Raw genomic sequence first — 16,440 nt, forward strand, 5'->3', positions numbered from 1 at the left:
GCAACAGATTAGCACTAGAATATGATGCTAGTCACGAAGAAGTGCTACGTGGAGGATGGAGCGCCACGGTATTTTCTTATTTTGCCACTGAAGCCCACGGAGATACAGGAAGGACAAATATCTAGGCCAGGTTAAGATGAAAGGACTACGCCACACGGTTTTATTAAATTTAAGACGGAAAAAAAGAGAGTTAATAATGGATATATGCAACCCCTCCAGTAAAAAAAAATAAAATAAAACAGAGAGAGAGAGAAAAGAAAGAAAAAAGAAAAGAGAAAAAAGAAATAAAAAGGGAAAGAGAAAAGAAAAAAAAAGGAAAAGAGAAAAGAAAAAAGAAAGAAAAAAGAGAAAAGGAAAAAAGGAAAGAGGAAAGATAGAAAAAAAAGAGAAGAGAAAGAAATAAAAAAGAAAAGAGAAAAGAAAGAAAGGAAAAAGAAAAGAGAATAAAGAAAAAATAAAAAAGAAAGAAAAAAGAAAGGATAAAAGAGAAAACAAAGAAAAAAGAAAGAAAAAAGATAAAGAGAAAAGAATGAAAGAAAAGAGAAAAGAAAGAAAAAGAAAAAAGAAAGAAAAAAGAAAAGAGAAAAGAAAGAGATGAAAAGAAAAAGAAAAAAGAAGAGAGAAAAGAAAGAAAGAAAAACGTCCCTCCTCGGCTGAATAAAATCGTCCAAGGTCGGCAGGAAAATAATGAAAAAAAAAATGTAATTGGGTTGAAGGAATGTGTTATATTTTCAGGTTTGATAATTTTGTGTTGTCAGTTTTAAGGCCTCTGAGTTTACGCTGATAATTCCTTTTGCTGCTATATGTAGGTTGATAGATACATAGGTAGGCAGATAGATAGACAGATTGACTGAGAGGTAAATTAGTTGAGCGGTGGATACATAGAGAGACAGGTAAATTGACACACAGGTGGATGGATTTAAAGATAGATGAATTCACGGATACAGACAGACAGACAGATGGATACAGATAGATAGATGGATAGATAGACAGGTAGAGAGATAGATAGACAGTAGATAGGTAGGTAGACAGACAGACATAGACGCATGGATAAAGAGACAGGTAAATAAATAACAAAACAGACAGAAAGACAGGTAGCCATTACGACAATACTAGTTCTTATGGACACATACATAATATCTAATAATCACAGTCCTTCTTCTCTGTCCTGTTAATACCTATAACTAAATTCCAAACTCTTTTAGGCTCCGTCCCTATAATATCAATTCCTTCTCTCCTTGTCTCTGTAATTTCTACTTCTTTGATAACTGTGACCAAGAGAAGCTTTTGTTACATGTGGGTGGTCTGGTGCTTCCCTGTCCCTCTCTCTTGGCTCGCGTTTTTTTTTTCTCTTTCCTCTCTCTCTCTCTCTCTCTCTCTCTCTCTCTCTCTCTCTCAGCCTCCCAGCAGTCAATTATGTCATTCGCCTCAGTCTTGCTCCTCTCCTGGCAATTTTCCTTTTTGCTAAACAACCACGCGTAACACGAGATTCGACCTGAGTGCAGATGAAGGCGTGTAATTGCGTGCGTGCGTGCGTGTGTGTGTGTGTGTGTGTGTGTGTGTGTGTGTGTGTGTGTGTGTGTGTGTGTGTGTGTGTGTGTGTGTGTGTGTGTGCTGGTGGTCCTAGGGTATGAGGAAAAATGTAACACTCAATACACATCTACACACAGACACACTCATACATACACAGGGAATGTGAACGTGTGCACTTATGTATGGATTCGTGGCTAACACACACACACACACACACACACACACACACACACACACACACATTTCCTAGTCGGGGGGAGGGGATAGGGGGCAAAGTGACGACGGTAGCTCCCCCAACTCCTCTCCCCCTTCTTCGAACCCCCATAACTGCAGCACCGCACATGAGAGGGGGTGGGGGTTGGGGGGGGAGAATATTTCTGAATCTGCCCGTCTGAAATCCTGGAATCCTGAAGCCAAAGACCCATTATAATCCCTATCGCATCAATCCTGTAATCTGGTGTATGGATTATTTTTTTTTAATTCATTTATTTTTTCTTCCTCTGTTTCGTTTGTTAAAAAAATGGCGGAACCCCAGATTAATATTATCGAAATCTTATCACTTTCATGGACACACATTTTAATATTTCCTGTGATATGCTCGTCAGTTGTAGAAGCTCCCAAACACCTTTTCCTAAGCGATTTATTTTGCTCATTACACTTTACCGCCCTAGTCTAGCTAATAAACCCTTCCAACATCGCCATACTCTGCATAGCTAACGTACTGTACAAAAGGATATTACCCAGCCATATCCAAAAATAAATCGCTAAGGAAGATGTGCTAGGGAACCTCCTCCTATCCGGCCAAAATACGAGCCTTTGAGAACCATACCAGTACTTCTCCTACCTACCTGATAAGAAGGAAGAGAAAAGGAAAAAAGAAAAGAAGATGGAGAAAAAGTAGTAATTATAGTAGTAGTAGTAGTAGAAGAAGAAGAAGAAGAAGAAGAAGAAAGAGGAGGAGGAGGAGGAGGAGGCATAGATCAGAACCTATCGTCTGCAAGTGGGCCATGCAGACAAGCAATGATTTCAAAGTCTCAATCTTCTCTTTGAAAATATCCGGTAACTATCACTATGTTAGGCCCAAGTCCCCAGTTATATACTTGGGTGGACAAGAAATATTTTAAAACAGACTTTCTTGAAGAGTCCGATTGCATTATAAAAAAAAAAAAAAAAAAAAAAAAAAAACAGTAATACATCGACCTTTGCTTACTAATGAATTTCCATTAACGACAAGAAACAAAATCGGGTGCCAACTCAATAAATCTGATGTATTATTCCGTATAATCTTCCTCTTTGTGGGCGGTGCTGGAGGGACGCCTTCACGTGGTGGCGCTAATATGACCTGGTAACTCTGCTGCCAGGATATACAAACGTCCCTCAGTGCCCTCCCTATCCCTCAAAATAAGGATGTTAAGCTCTCGGAGATGGATCACTTACATAAGGCCCAGTTAAGGGCCAATAAAAAATTGTTTTAGACTCATTGAGTTGTTCCCCTCCACGGAAATCTTTAGTAAAAGGCGAAAGATTTATGCGTTTTGAAGGGAAACCAGAGTTGACTTTGGTGGGTCTGGGTTTAGACCAGTTGCCTGTGACTGAATGGTGCAGCCAGCCACCCTTGAGGCACAGAAAGCCAGGCGTAGCTGTTGTCAGGACTGTTAATGGCTTGTGTCGCTGAGCACACACACTGTAACATTTTAACTGTTGTCAGTCATGTAAGACGCAGATAAAAGTGTGTCAGACGCAGCGATTAGGAGTTATGTTGAGTGGTAAATGAGTAGCAAGATTGCCTGTATATCCTTCTTGTACGCACTATCTCCATCCCTCTCTCTCTTCGATTACTGTCTCTCTCTCTCTCTCTCTCTCTCTCTCTCTCTCTCTCTCTCTCTCTCTCTCTCTCTCTCTTCGATTACTGTCTCTCTCTCTCTCTCTCTCTCTCTTCGATAACTGTTTATTTTTAACCTGCAGTCACCATTGCTCTACCAACTTACATCTACTTGTTACACAAGGCTTGTCAGTATGTCCTTGTTGCACCCACCTATTCACCCAGGTAAACTCGGTGATTACCACGTTGCAACCCACTTAATGAATATCAGGTAAGTGAATATTAGGTAAGTGAATATCAGGTAAGTGAATATTAGGTAAGTTAATATCAGGTAATAAACATAACGCCGGTCAGTATTCCCTTGTTGCACCCATCTACCCAGCCAGACACAATCGGTGGTTAAGGAAGCTCCCTAACACCTCTCCCTACACTCCTTAACCTACACATGCACGACATACCAACACCCCACACACCACAAATACACGTAGCTTCCTATGCAGACGACATAACACTTACATGTACACACCAAAACGCAAACACAGCCGCACACATCCTCCAACTTTACCCCAACACATTACACGAATGGTTCACCACAAACAGGCTCAAAATAGCCCCAGCCAAATCTACAGACCCTTCTCACAAACTGGACAGCAGAACACAATCACATTCCACACCTCACCATAAACAACACTCCCCTACCGTACACACACATACACACACACAATCCTTGGTGTAACATACATAACATCAAAGTCGCGCAACTATCACTATGTTACGCCCAAGTCCCCAGTTAAATACTTGGATGAACAAGAAATACTTTAAAACTGACTTTCTTGAAGAGTCCGATTGGATTATTAGAGTAAAATTAATAATAAAAAAGAAGGCAGCAAATACATCAACCTTTGCACACTAACAAATTTCCAGTAAAGACAAGAAATATAATCGGGTGCCAACTCAGTAAATCCGATGACGTATTCAGTATAATCTTTCTGTGGGCGGTGCTGGAGAGGGACGCCTTCACGTGGTGGCGCTAATGTGATCGGGTGACTCGCTGCCAGGATATACAAACGTCCCTCAGTGCCCTCCCTATCCCTCAAAATAAGGATGTTAAGCTCTCGGAGATGGATCATTTATATAAGGCCCAGTTAAGGGCCAATAAAAAATTGTTTTAGACTCATTGAGTTGTTCCCCTCCACGGAAATCTTTAGTAAAAGGCGAAAGATTTATGCGTTTTGAAGTGAAACCAGAGTTGACTTTGGCGGGTCTAGGTTAAACCAGTTGCCTGTGACTGAATGGTACTGCCGGCTACCCTTGAGGCACAGAAAGCCAGGCGCAGCTGTTGTCAGGGCTGTTAATGGCTTGTGTCGCTGAGCACACACACTGTAACATTTTAATTGTTGTCAGTCATGCAAGACGCAGATAAATGTGTGTCAGACGCAGCGAGTAGGAGTTATATTGAGTGGTAAATGAGTAGCAAGATTGCCTGTATATCCTTCTTGTACGCACTATTTCTCTCTCTCTCTCTCTCTCTCTCTCTTCGATAACTGTATATTTTTAACCTGTGGTCACCATTGCTCTACCAACTTACATCTACTTGTTACACAAGGCTTGTCAATATGTCCTTGTTGCACCCACTTATTCACCCAGGAAAATAAGGTGATTTCCACGTTGCAACCCACTTAATGAATGTCAGGTAAGTGATTATCAGGTAAGTTAAGATCAGGTAAGTCAATATCAGATAATAAACATAACGCCGGTCAGTATTCCCTTGTTGCACCCATCTACCCAGCCAGACACAATCGGTGGTTAAGGAAGCTCCCTAACACCTTTCCTTACACTCCTTAACCTACACATGCACGACATACCAACACCCCACACACCACAAATACACGTAGCTTCCTATGCAGACGACATAACACTTACATGTACACACCAAAACGCAAACACAGCCGCACACATCCTCCAACTTTACCTCAACACATCACACGAATGGTTCACCACAAACAGGCTCAAAATAGCCCCAGCCAAATCTACAGTGACCCTTCTCACAAACTGGACAGCAGAACGCAATCACATTCCACACCTCACCATAAACAACACGCCCCTACCGTACACACACACACACACACACACACACACACACACACACACAATCCTTGGTGTAACATACATAATATCAAAGTCCCGCAACTATCACTATGTTACGCCCAAGTCCCAGTTAAATACTTGCATGAACAAGAAATACTTTAAAACTGACTTTCTTGAAGAGTCCGATTGGATTATTAAAGTAAAAATTAATAATAAAAAAGAAGGCAGTAAATACATCAACCTTTGCACACTAACAAATTTCCAGTAAAGACAAGAAATATAATCGGACACCAACTCAGTAAATCCGATGACGTATTCAGTATAATCTTTCTGTGGGCGGTGCTGGAGAGGGACGCCTTCACATGGTGGCGCTAATGTGATCGGGTGACTTGCTGCCAGGATATAGAAACGTCCCTCAGTGCCCTCCCTATCCCTCAAAATAAGGATGTTAAGCTCTCGGAGATGGATCATTTATATAAGGCCCAGTTAAGGGCCAATAAAAAATTGTTTTAGACTCATTGAGTTGTTCCCCTCCAGTGCCTCCACGGAAATCTTTAGTAAAAGGCGAAAGATTTATGCGTTTTGAAGGGAAACCAGAGTTGAGTTTGGCGGGTCTGGGTTTAGACCAGTTGCCGGCGACTGAATGGTACTGCCAGCCACCCTTGAGGCACAGAAAGCCAGGCGTAGCTGTTGTCAGGGCTGTTAATGGCTTGTGTCGCTGAGCACACACACTGTAACATTTTAACTGTTGTCAGTCATGTAAGACGCAGATAAAAGTGTGTCAGACGCAGCGATTAGGAGTTGTATTGAGTGGTAAATGAGTAGCAAGATTGCCTGTATATCCTTCTTGTACGCACTATCTCCCTCTGTCTCTGTCTCTCTCTCTCTCTCTCTCTCTCTCTCTCTCTCTCTCTCTTTGATTACTGTCTCTCTCTCTCTCTCTCTCTCTCTCTCTCTCTCTCCCTCTCTCTTCGATAACTGTTTATTTTTAACCTGCAGTCACCATTGCTCTACCAACTTACATCTACTTGTTACATAAGGCTTGTCAATATGTCCTTGTTGCAGTCACCTATTCACCCAGGTAAACTCGGTGATTACCACGTTGCAACCCACTTAATGAATATCAGGTAAGTGAATATTAGGTAAGTGAATATCAGGTGAGTGAATATCAGGTAAGTTAATATCAGGTAATAAACATAACGCCGGTCAGTATTCCCTTGTTGCACCCATCTACCCAGCCAGACACAATCGGTGGTTAAGGAAGCTCCCTAACACCTTTCCTTACACTCCTTAACCTACACATGCACGACATACCAACACCCCACACACCACAAATACACGTAGCTTCCTATGCAGACGACATAACACTTACATGTACACACCAAAACGCAAACACAGCCGCACACATCCTCCAACCTTACCCCAACACACTACACGAATGGTTCACCACAAACAGGCTCAAAATAGCCCCAGCCAAATCTACAGTGACCCTTCTCACAAACTGGACAGCAGAACGCAATCACATTCCACACCTCACCATAAACAACACTCCCCTACCACACACACACACACACACACACACACACAATCCTTGGTGTAACATACATAATATCAAAGTCCCGCAACTATCACTATGTTACGCCCAAGTCCCCAGTTAAATACTTGGATGAACAAGAAATACTTTAAAACTGACTTTCTTGAAGAGTCCGATTGGATTATTAGAGTAAAATTAATAATAAAAAGGAAGGCAGCAAATACATCAACCTTTGCACACTAACAAATTTCCAGTAAAGACAAGATATATAATCGGGTGCCAACTCAGTAAATCCGATGACGTATTCAGTATAATCTTTCTGTGGGCGGTGCTGGAGAGGGACGCCTTCACGTGGTGGCGCTAATGTGATCGGGTGACTCGCTGCCAGGATATACAAACGTCCCTCAGTGCCCTCCCTATCCCTCAAAATAAGGATGTTAAGCTCTCGGAGATGGATCATTTATATAAGGCCCAGTTAAGGGCCAATAAAAAATTGTTTTAGACTCATTGAGTTGTTCCCCTCCACGGAAATCTTTAGTAAAAGGCGAAAGATTTATGCGTTTTGAAGGGAAACCAGAGTTGACTTTGGCGGGTCTGGGTTTAGACCAGTTGCCTGTGACTGAATGGTACTGCCAGCCACCCTTGAGGCACAGAAAGCCAGGCGTAGCTGTTGTCAGGGCTGTTAATGGCTTGTGTCGCTGAGCACACACACTGTAACATTTTAACTGTTGTCAGTCATGTAAGACGCAGATGAAAGTGTGTCAGACGCAGCGATTAGGAGTTATATTAAGTGGTAAATGAGAAGCAAGATTGCCTGTATATCCTTCTTGTACGCACTATCTCCATCCCTCTTTCTCTCTCTTCGATTAGTCTCTCTCTCTCTCTCTCTCTCTCCCTCTTCGATAACTATATATTTTTAACCTACGGTCACCATTGCTCTACCAACTTACATCTACTTGTTACATAAGGCTTGTCAATATGTCCTTGTTGCACCCACCTATTCACCCAGGTAAACTCGGTGATTACCACGTTGCAACCCACTTAATGAATATCAGGTAAGTGAATATCAGGTAAGTGAATATCAGGTGAGTGAATATCAGGTAAGTTAATATCAGGTAATAAACGTAACGCCGGTCAGTATTCCCTTGTTGCACCCATCTACCCAGCCAGACAAAATCGGAGGTTAAGGAAGCTCCCTAACACCTCTCCCTACACTCCTTAACCTACACATGCACGACATACCAACACCCCACACGCCACAAATACACGTAGCTTCCTATGCAGACGACATAACACTTACATGTACACACCAAAACGCAAACACAGCCGCACACATCCTCCAACCTTACCCCAACACACTACACGAATGGTTCACCACAAACAGGCTCAAAATAGCCCCAGCCAAATCTACAGTGACCCTTCTCACAAACTGGACAGCAGAACGCAATCACATTCCACACCTCACCATAAACAACACTCCCCTACCGTACACACACACACACACACACACACACACACACACACACACAATCCTTGGTGTAACATACATAATATCAATGTCCCGCAACTATCACTATGTTACGCCCAAGTCCCCAGTTAAATACTTGGATGAACAAAAAATACTTTAAAACTGACTTTCTTGAAGAGTCCGATTGGATTATTAAAGTAAAATTAATAATAAAAAAGAAGGCAGCAAATACATCAACCTTTGCACACTAACAAATTTCCAGTAAAGACAAGATATATAATCGGGTGCCAACTCAGTAAATCCGATGACGTATTCAGTATAATCTTTCTGTGGGCGGTGCTGGAGAGGGACGCCTTCACGTGGTGGCGCTAATGTGATCGGGTGACTCGCTGCCAGGATATACAAACGTCCCTCAGTGCCGCCCTCCCTATCCCTCAAAATAAGGATGTTAAGCTCTCGGAGATGGATCATTTATATAAGGCCCAGTTAAGGGCCAATAAAAAATTGTTTTAGACTCATTGAGTTGTTCCCCTCCACGGAAATCTTTAGTAAAAGGCGAAAGATTTATGCGTTTTGAAGGGAAACCAGAGCTGACTTTGGCGGGTCTAGGTTTAGACCAGTTGCCTGTGACTGAATGGTACTGCCAGCCACCCTTGAGGCACAGAAAGCCAGGCGTAGCTGTTGTCAGGACTGTTAATGGCTTGTGTCGCTGAGCACACACACTGTAACATTTTAACTGTTGTCAGTCATGTAAGACGCAGATTAAAGTGTGTCAGACACAGCGATTAGGAGTTATATTGAGTGGTAAATGAGTAGCAAGATTGCCTGTATATCCTTCTTGTACCCACTATCTCCCTCTCCCTCTCTCTCTCTCTCTCTCTCTCTCTCTCTTCGATTACTGTCTCTCTCTCTCTCTCTCTCTCTCTCTCTCTCTCTTCGATAACTGTATATTTTTAACCTACGGTCACCATTGCTCTACCAACTTACATCTACTTGTTACACAAGGCTTGTCAATATGTCCTTGTTGCACCCACCTATTCACCCAGGTAAACAAGGTGATTACCACGTTGCAACCCACTTAATGAATATCAGGTAAGTGAATATCAGGTAAGTTAACATCAGGTAATAAACATAACGCCGGTCAGTATTCCCTTGTTCCACCAATCTACCCAGCCAGACACAATCGGTGGTTAAGGAAGCTCTCTAACACCTCTCCCTACACTACTTAACCTACACATGCACGACATACCAACACCCCACACACCACAAATACACGTAGCTTCCTATGCAGACGACATAACACTTACATGTACACACCAAAACGCAAACACAGCCGCACACATCCTCCAACTTTACCCCAACACACTACACGAATGGTTCACCACAAACAGGCTCAAAATAGCCCCAGCCAAATCTACAGTGACCCTTCTCACAAACTGGACAGCAGAACGCAATCACATTCCACACCTCACCATAAACAACACTCCCCTACCGTACACACACACACACACACACACACACACACACACACACACAATCCTTGGTGTAACATACTGTACATAATATCAAAGTCCCGCAACTATCACTATGTTACGCCCAAGTCCCCAGTTAAATACTTGGATGAACAAAAAATACTTTAAAACTGACTTTCTTGAAGAGTCCGATTGGATTATTGAAGTAAAATTAATAATAAAAAAGAAGGCAGTAAATACATCAACCTTTGCATACTAACAAATTTCCAGTAAAGACAAGAAATATAATCGGGTGCCAACTCAGTAAATCCGATGACGTATTCAGTATAATCTTTCTGTGGGCGGTGCTGGAGAGGGACGCCTTCACGTGGTGGCGCCAATATGACCTGGTAACTCTGCTGCCAGGATATACAAACGTCCCTCAGTGCCCTCCCTATCCCTCAAAATAAGGACGTTAAGCTCTCGGAGATGGATCATTTATATAAGGCCCAGTTAAGGGCCAATAAAAAATTGTTTTAGACTCATTGAGTTGTTCCCCTCCACGGAAATCTTTAGTAAAAGGCGAAAGATTTATGCGTTTTGAAGGGAAACCAGAGCTGACTTTGGCGGGTCTGGGTTTAGACCAGTTGCCTGTGACTGAATGGTACTGCCAGCCACCCTTGAGGAACAGAAAGCCAGAAGTAGCTGTTGTCAGGACTGATAATGGCTTGTGTCGCTGAGCACACACACTGTAGCATTTTAACGGTTGTCAGTTATGTAAGACGCAGATAAAAGTGTGTCAGACGCAGCGATTAGGAACTATATTGGACAGTAAATGAGTAGCAAGATTGCCTGTATATCCTTCTTGTACGCACTCTCTCTCTCTCTCTCTCTCTCTCTCTCTCTCTCTCTCTCTCTCTCTCTCTCTCTCTCTCTCTCTCTCTCTCTCTCTCCTCGATAACTGTATATTTTTAACCTGCAGTCACCATTGCTCTACCAACTTACATCTACTTGTTACATAAGGCTTGTCAATATGTCCTTGTTGCAGTCACCTATTCACCCAGGTAAACTCGGTGATTACCACGTTGCAACGCACTTAATGAATATCAGGTAAGTGAATATTAGGTAAGTGAATATCAGGTGAGTGAATATCAGGTAAGTTAATATCAGGTAATAAACATAACGCCGGTCAGTATTCCCTTGTTGCACCCATCTACCCAGCTAGACACAATCGGTGGTTAAGGAAGCTCCCTAACACCTCTCCCTACACTCCTTAACCTACACATGCACGACATACCAACACCCCACACATCACAAATACACGTAGCTTCCTATGCAGACAACATAACACTTACATGTACACACCAAAACGCAAACACAGCCGCACACATCCTCCAACTTTACCCCAACACACTACACGAATGGTTCACCACAAACAGGCTCAAAATAGCCCCAGCCAAATCTACAGTGACCCTTCTCACAAACTGGACAGCAGAACGCAATCACATTCCACACCTCACCATAAACAACACTCCCCTACCACACACACACACACACACACACACACACACACACACACCACACAATCCTTGGTGTAACATACTGTACATAATATCAAAGTCCCGCAACTATCACTATGTTACGCCCAAGTCCCCAGTTAAAGACTTGGATGAACAAGAAATACTTTAAAACTGACTTTCTTGAAGAGTCCGATTGGATTATTAAAGTAAAATTAATAATAAAAAAGAAAACCTTTGCACACTAACAAATTTCCAGCAAAGACAAGCTATATAATCGGGTGCCAACTCAGTAAATCCGATGACGTATTCAGTATAATCTTTCTATGGGCGGTGCTGGAGAGGGACGCCTTCACGTGGTGGCGCTAATGTGATCGGGTAACTCGCTGCCAGGATATACAAACGTCCCTCAGTGCCCTCCCTATCCCTCAAAATAAGGATGTTAAGCTCTCGGAGATGGATCATTTATATAAGGCCCAGTTAAGGGCCAATAAAAAATTGTTTTAGACTCATTGAGTTGTTCCCCTCCACGGAAATCTTTAGTAAAAGGCGAAAGATTTATGCGTTTTGAAGGGAAACCAGAGCTGACTTTGGCGGGTCTGGGTTTAGACCAGTTGCCTGTGACTGAATGGTAACGCCAGCCACCCTTGAGGCACAGAAAGCCAGGCGTAGCTGTTGTCAGGACTGTTAATGACTTGTGTCGCTGAGCACACACACTGTAACATTTTAACTGTTGTCAGTCAAGTAAGACGCAGATACAAGTGTGTCAGACGCGGCGATTAGGAGTTATATTGAGTGGTAAATGAGTAGCAAGATTGCCTGTATATCCTTCTTGTACGCACTATCTCCATACCTCTCTCTCTCTCTCTCTCTCTCTCTCTCTCTCTCTCTCTCTCTCTCTCTCTCTCTCTCTCTCTCTCTTCGATAACTGTATATTTTTAACCTGCAGTCACCATTGCTCTACCAACTTACATCTACTTGTTACACAAGGCTTGTCATTATGTCCTTGTTGCACCCACCTATTCACTCAGGTAAACAAGGTGATTACCACGTTGCAACCCACTTAATGAATATCAGGTGAGTGAATATCAGGTAAGTTAATATCAGGTAAGTTAATATCAGATAATAAACATAACGCCGGTCAGTATTCCCTTGTTGCACCCATCTACCCAGCCAGACACAATCGGTGGTTAAGAAAGCTCCCTAACACCTCTCCCTACACTCCTTAACCTACACATGCACGACATACCAACACCCCACACACCACAAATACACGTAGCTTCCTATGCAGACGACATAACACTTACATGTACACACCAAAACGCAAACACAGCCGCACACATCCTCCAACTTTACCCCACACTACACGAATGGTTCACCACAAACAGGCTCAAAATAGCCCCAGCCAAATCTACAGTGACCCTTTTCACAAACTGAACAGCAGAACGCAATCACATTCCACACCTCACCATAAACAATACTCCCCTACCACACACACACACACACACACACCGCTCGCTGGTGCAGTGGTAACGTTCTCGCTTGCCATCTGGTAGACGGGAGTTCGCGCCTTGCTCAGGTTGCGAAAAGTTTCACTGACGAAGTGGGTGGTTACTGTCCCCCTTGAGCAAGGGGACGGGTGTGTGCGTGTGTGAAGGTCACAGCCTTGCCTTTAGATCGGACTATATGAGCTCTCAGCTCCCTTCCGGGAGGGTAAAAGCTGACGATCACGACCATCAAGTGATCCTGACCGACCCGGTGAATTACACACACAATCCTTGGTGTAACATACATAATATCAAAGTCCCGCAACTATCACTATGTTACGGCCAAGTCCCCAGTTAAATACTCGGATGAACAAGAAATACTTTAAAACTGACTTTCTTGAAGAGTCCGATTGGATTATTAAAGTAAAATTAATAATAAAAAAGAAGGCAGTAAATACATCAACCTTTGCACACTAACAAATTTCCATTACAGACAAGATATATAATCGGGTGCCAACTCAGTAAATCCGATGACGTATTCAGTATAATCTTTCTGTGGGCGGTGCTGGAGAGGGACGCCTTCACGTGGTGGCGCTAATGCGATCGGGTGACTCGCTGCCAGGATATACAAACGTCCCTCAGTGCCCTCCCTATCCCTCAAAATAAGGATGTTAAGCTCTCGGAGATGGATCATTTATATAAGGCCCAGTTAAGGGCCAATAAAAAATTGTTTTAGACTCATTGAGTTGTTCCCCTCCACGGAAATCTTTAGTAAAAGGCGAAAGATTTATGCGTTTTGAAGGGAAACCAGAGTTGACTTTGGCGGGTCTGGGTTTAGACCAGTTGCCTGTGACTGAATGGTAATGCCAGCCACCCTTGAGGCACAGAAAGCCAGGCGTAGCTGTTGTCAGGGCTGTTAATGGCTTGTGTCGCTGAGCACACACACTGTAACATTTTAACTGTTGTCAGTCATGTAAGACGCAGATAAAAGTGTGTCAGACGCAGCGATTAGGAGTTATATTGAGTGGTAAATGAGCAGCAAGATTGCCTGTATATCCTTCTTGTACGCACTATCTCCCTCCCTCCCTCTCTCTCTCTCTCTCTCTCTTCGATTCCTCTCTCTCTCTCTCTCTCTCTCTCTCTCTCTCTCTCTCTCTCTCTTCGATAACTGTATATTTTTAACCTGCAGTCACCATTGCTCTACCAACTTACATCTACTTGTTACATAAGGCTTGTCAATATGTCCTTGTTGCACTCACCTATTCACCCAGGTAAACTCGGTGATTACCACGTTGCAACCCACTTAATGAATATCAGGTAAGTTAATATCAGGTAATAAACATAACGCCGGTCAGTATTCCCTTGTTGCACCCATCTACCCAGCCAGACACAATCGGTGGTTAAGAAAGCTCCCTAACACCTCTCCCTACACTCCTTAACCTACACATGCACGACATACCAACACCCCACACACCACAAATACACGTAGCTTCCTGTGCAGACGACATAACACTTACATGTACACACCAAAACGCAAACACAGCCGCACACATCCTCCAACCTTACCTCAACACATTACACGAATGGTTCACCACAAACAGGCTCAAAATAGCCCCAGCCAAATCTACAGTGACCCTTCTCACAAACTGGACAGCAGAACGCAAGCACATTCCACACCTCACCATAAACAACACCTCTACCGTACACACACACACACACATATACACACACACACACACGCGTACACACACACACACACACACACACACAATCCTTTGTGTAACATACATAATATCAATGTCATTTAAACAACACATCACAAACATTAAAGATAAATTAACACCAAGACTCTATGCATTGAGGTCACTTGCCCATACAACATTTGGACACAACAAAGAAACCATCACCACAGTATACAAACAGTATATACGTTCAGTGATGAATTAAGCAAGCCCTGCTTGGGCTTCTAAGCTCACTAAAACACACAACATTCTACAGACCATCCAGAACAAGGCCCTAAAAATAATCACAGGCTGCACAGCTACTACACCCACAGACCACCTACAAAGAAAGAAACCAAAGTCCTCAAAGTCAAGGATCATCTAGACATGAGAGGCACCCAAATTCTCTCTGCAGCCTCGACAAACCCACAACATCCACTACACTACATGACAGCACATCCACACACACCAAGGAACATCAAAACATCACCCAGAACACGATGTCATGCACAAATACTGTCATCTCTCCCCCCCTCTCCCGCCTCAGACCAGCTTCCAGAAGCATATCCTTACTCAAATCACTCGCCACTCCATTCAGTCACTTAAAGACAACACACAGCTGCATGCACGGCCTCCTGATATCCACCCTTCTAAATCTTATCTCCCTCGTGAGGACAGAGTCCACCTGGCCAGGCTGATATGTGTGCATCATTCAGCCCTCTTAAGTTAGAAGAGGCTGGATGACTTCGTCGCTGACGCCTGTCCAGGATGTAACACAGCACCCCATACTATTAAGCACATTACGGAAGACTGCATTGCACACAGTCACGTACGCCAGCAACACAACATACATTCCTTGAGAGCTCTGGGGGAAAGCCCGGTCTCGGCCGTGGCCTTCCTTAGGAATTCGGGGTTGTTCGGCCAGACTGCCAAGTGAACAACTACAGTACTACTTCTACACCTCTCCCTTAGCGATTTATTCTTGGATATAACTGGCTAATATCCTTGTGTGCGTTATTCATGCAGTTTGGGCGATACTGGAAGGGTTTACGTAACACAGAGGAGGACAGTAAAGCGTCCTCCTAACAGATCGCTAAGAAAACTGTTAGGATTATGAACTGCCGAAGAAGAGTAACTTAAATAATAAAAAACAGAGTTGTTCCCCTCCACGGAAATCTTTAGTGAAAGGTGGAAGATTTAAGCGTTTTGAAGGGAAGCCAGAGCTGGTTTAGGTGGTTTATATGAAACTGAATTACAGGTTTTAAAAATTCATAGCTATACTGAGATATGAAATTTATAAACAAAACTTAGGGGCGTTTGAGTTTAGACCAGTTGCCTGTGGCTGAATGGTACTGCCAGCCACCCTTGAGACACAGAAAGCCAGGCGTAGCTGTTGTCAGGGCTGTTAATGGCTTGTGTCGCTGAGCACACACACTGTAACATTTTAATTATTGTCAGTCATATATGAAGCAGCTAAAATTATGTAAAACGCAGTGATTACGAAATATATTGGATGGCAAACGAATAGCAAGATTATCTGTATATCCTTCTTGTACGCACACTACAGTCGCGACAGCGAGAGGTGGCGGAGAAGCGCCTCCCTCAGGGAGGACTGAGGAAAAGGCTTTCCTTCTCTCGTCCCTGATTGGTCTACGGTGATGGGCAGAATGGGGAGGTGTGAGAGCGCTTATATTTCCCTCATAGTACCGTCACCAAATTGATCGCCATGGTTCGAAGCTTTATTTATTGCTACAGCAGTTAATATGTGTACACAGACTATTACCTGTGGTATATCACAATACATACAGGTGTGCATGTT

At 43.2% G+C, this 16,440-nt stretch overlaps 7 non-coding genes and 2 pseudogenes across 7 annotated transcripts; all 9 read right to left on the reverse strand.

Annotated features, from left to right (window-relative positions):
• Positions 1–2,973: 2,973 nt before the first annotated feature.
• On the reverse strand, positions 2,974–3,088 carry LOC145417917 (U5 spliceosomal RNA). The gene has a single exon (XR_013900582.1). It is a non-coding gene; the product is annotated as a U5 spliceosomal RNA (small nuclear RNA).
• Positions 3,089–4,492: 1,404 nt separating this feature from the next.
• Positions 4,493–4,607, reverse strand: LOC145417924 (U5 spliceosomal RNA). The gene has a single exon (XR_013900589.1). It is a non-coding gene; the product is annotated as a U5 spliceosomal RNA (small nuclear RNA).
• A 1,314-nt stretch (positions 4,608–5,921) lies between these two features.
• On the reverse strand, positions 5,922–6,045 carry LOC145417926 (U5 spliceosomal RNA; annotated as a pseudogene).
• Positions 6,046–7,444: 1,399 nt separating this feature from the next.
• LOC145417918 (U5 spliceosomal RNA) lies at positions 7,445–7,559 on the reverse strand. The gene has a single exon (XR_013900583.1). It is a non-coding gene; the product is annotated as a U5 spliceosomal RNA (small nuclear RNA).
• Positions 7,560–8,923: 1,364 nt separating this feature from the next.
• On the reverse strand, positions 8,924–9,038 carry LOC145417921 (U5 spliceosomal RNA). Its single transcript, XR_013900586.1, has one exon. It is a non-coding gene; the product is annotated as a U5 spliceosomal RNA (small nuclear RNA).
• A 1,363-nt stretch (positions 9,039–10,401) lies between these two features.
• LOC145417922 (U5 spliceosomal RNA) lies at positions 10,402–10,516 on the reverse strand. The gene has a single exon (XR_013900587.1). It is a non-coding gene; the product is annotated as a U5 spliceosomal RNA (small nuclear RNA).
• Positions 10,517–11,885: 1,369 nt separating this feature from the next.
• Positions 11,886–12,000, reverse strand: LOC145417923 (U5 spliceosomal RNA). The gene has a single exon (XR_013900588.1). It is a non-coding gene; the product is annotated as a U5 spliceosomal RNA (small nuclear RNA).
• Positions 12,001–13,601: 1,601 nt separating this feature from the next.
• On the reverse strand, positions 13,602–13,716 carry LOC145417919 (U5 spliceosomal RNA). The gene has a single exon (XR_013900584.1). It is a non-coding gene; the product is annotated as a U5 spliceosomal RNA (small nuclear RNA).
• Positions 13,717–15,736: 2,020 nt separating this feature from the next.
• Positions 15,737–15,847, reverse strand: LOC145417927 (U5 spliceosomal RNA; annotated as a pseudogene).
• Positions 15,848–16,440: the final 593 nt, after the last annotated feature.

The sequence above is a fragment of the Coenobita brevimanus genome, chromosome 111 (genome assembly GCF_032717465.1).
Source record: "Coenobita brevimanus isolate Jiangsu-jjx chromosome 111, ASM3271746v2, whole genome shotgun sequence".
Classification (NCBI taxonomy): Eukaryota; Metazoa; Arthropoda; class Malacostraca; order Decapoda; family Coenobitidae; genus Coenobita; species Coenobita brevimanus.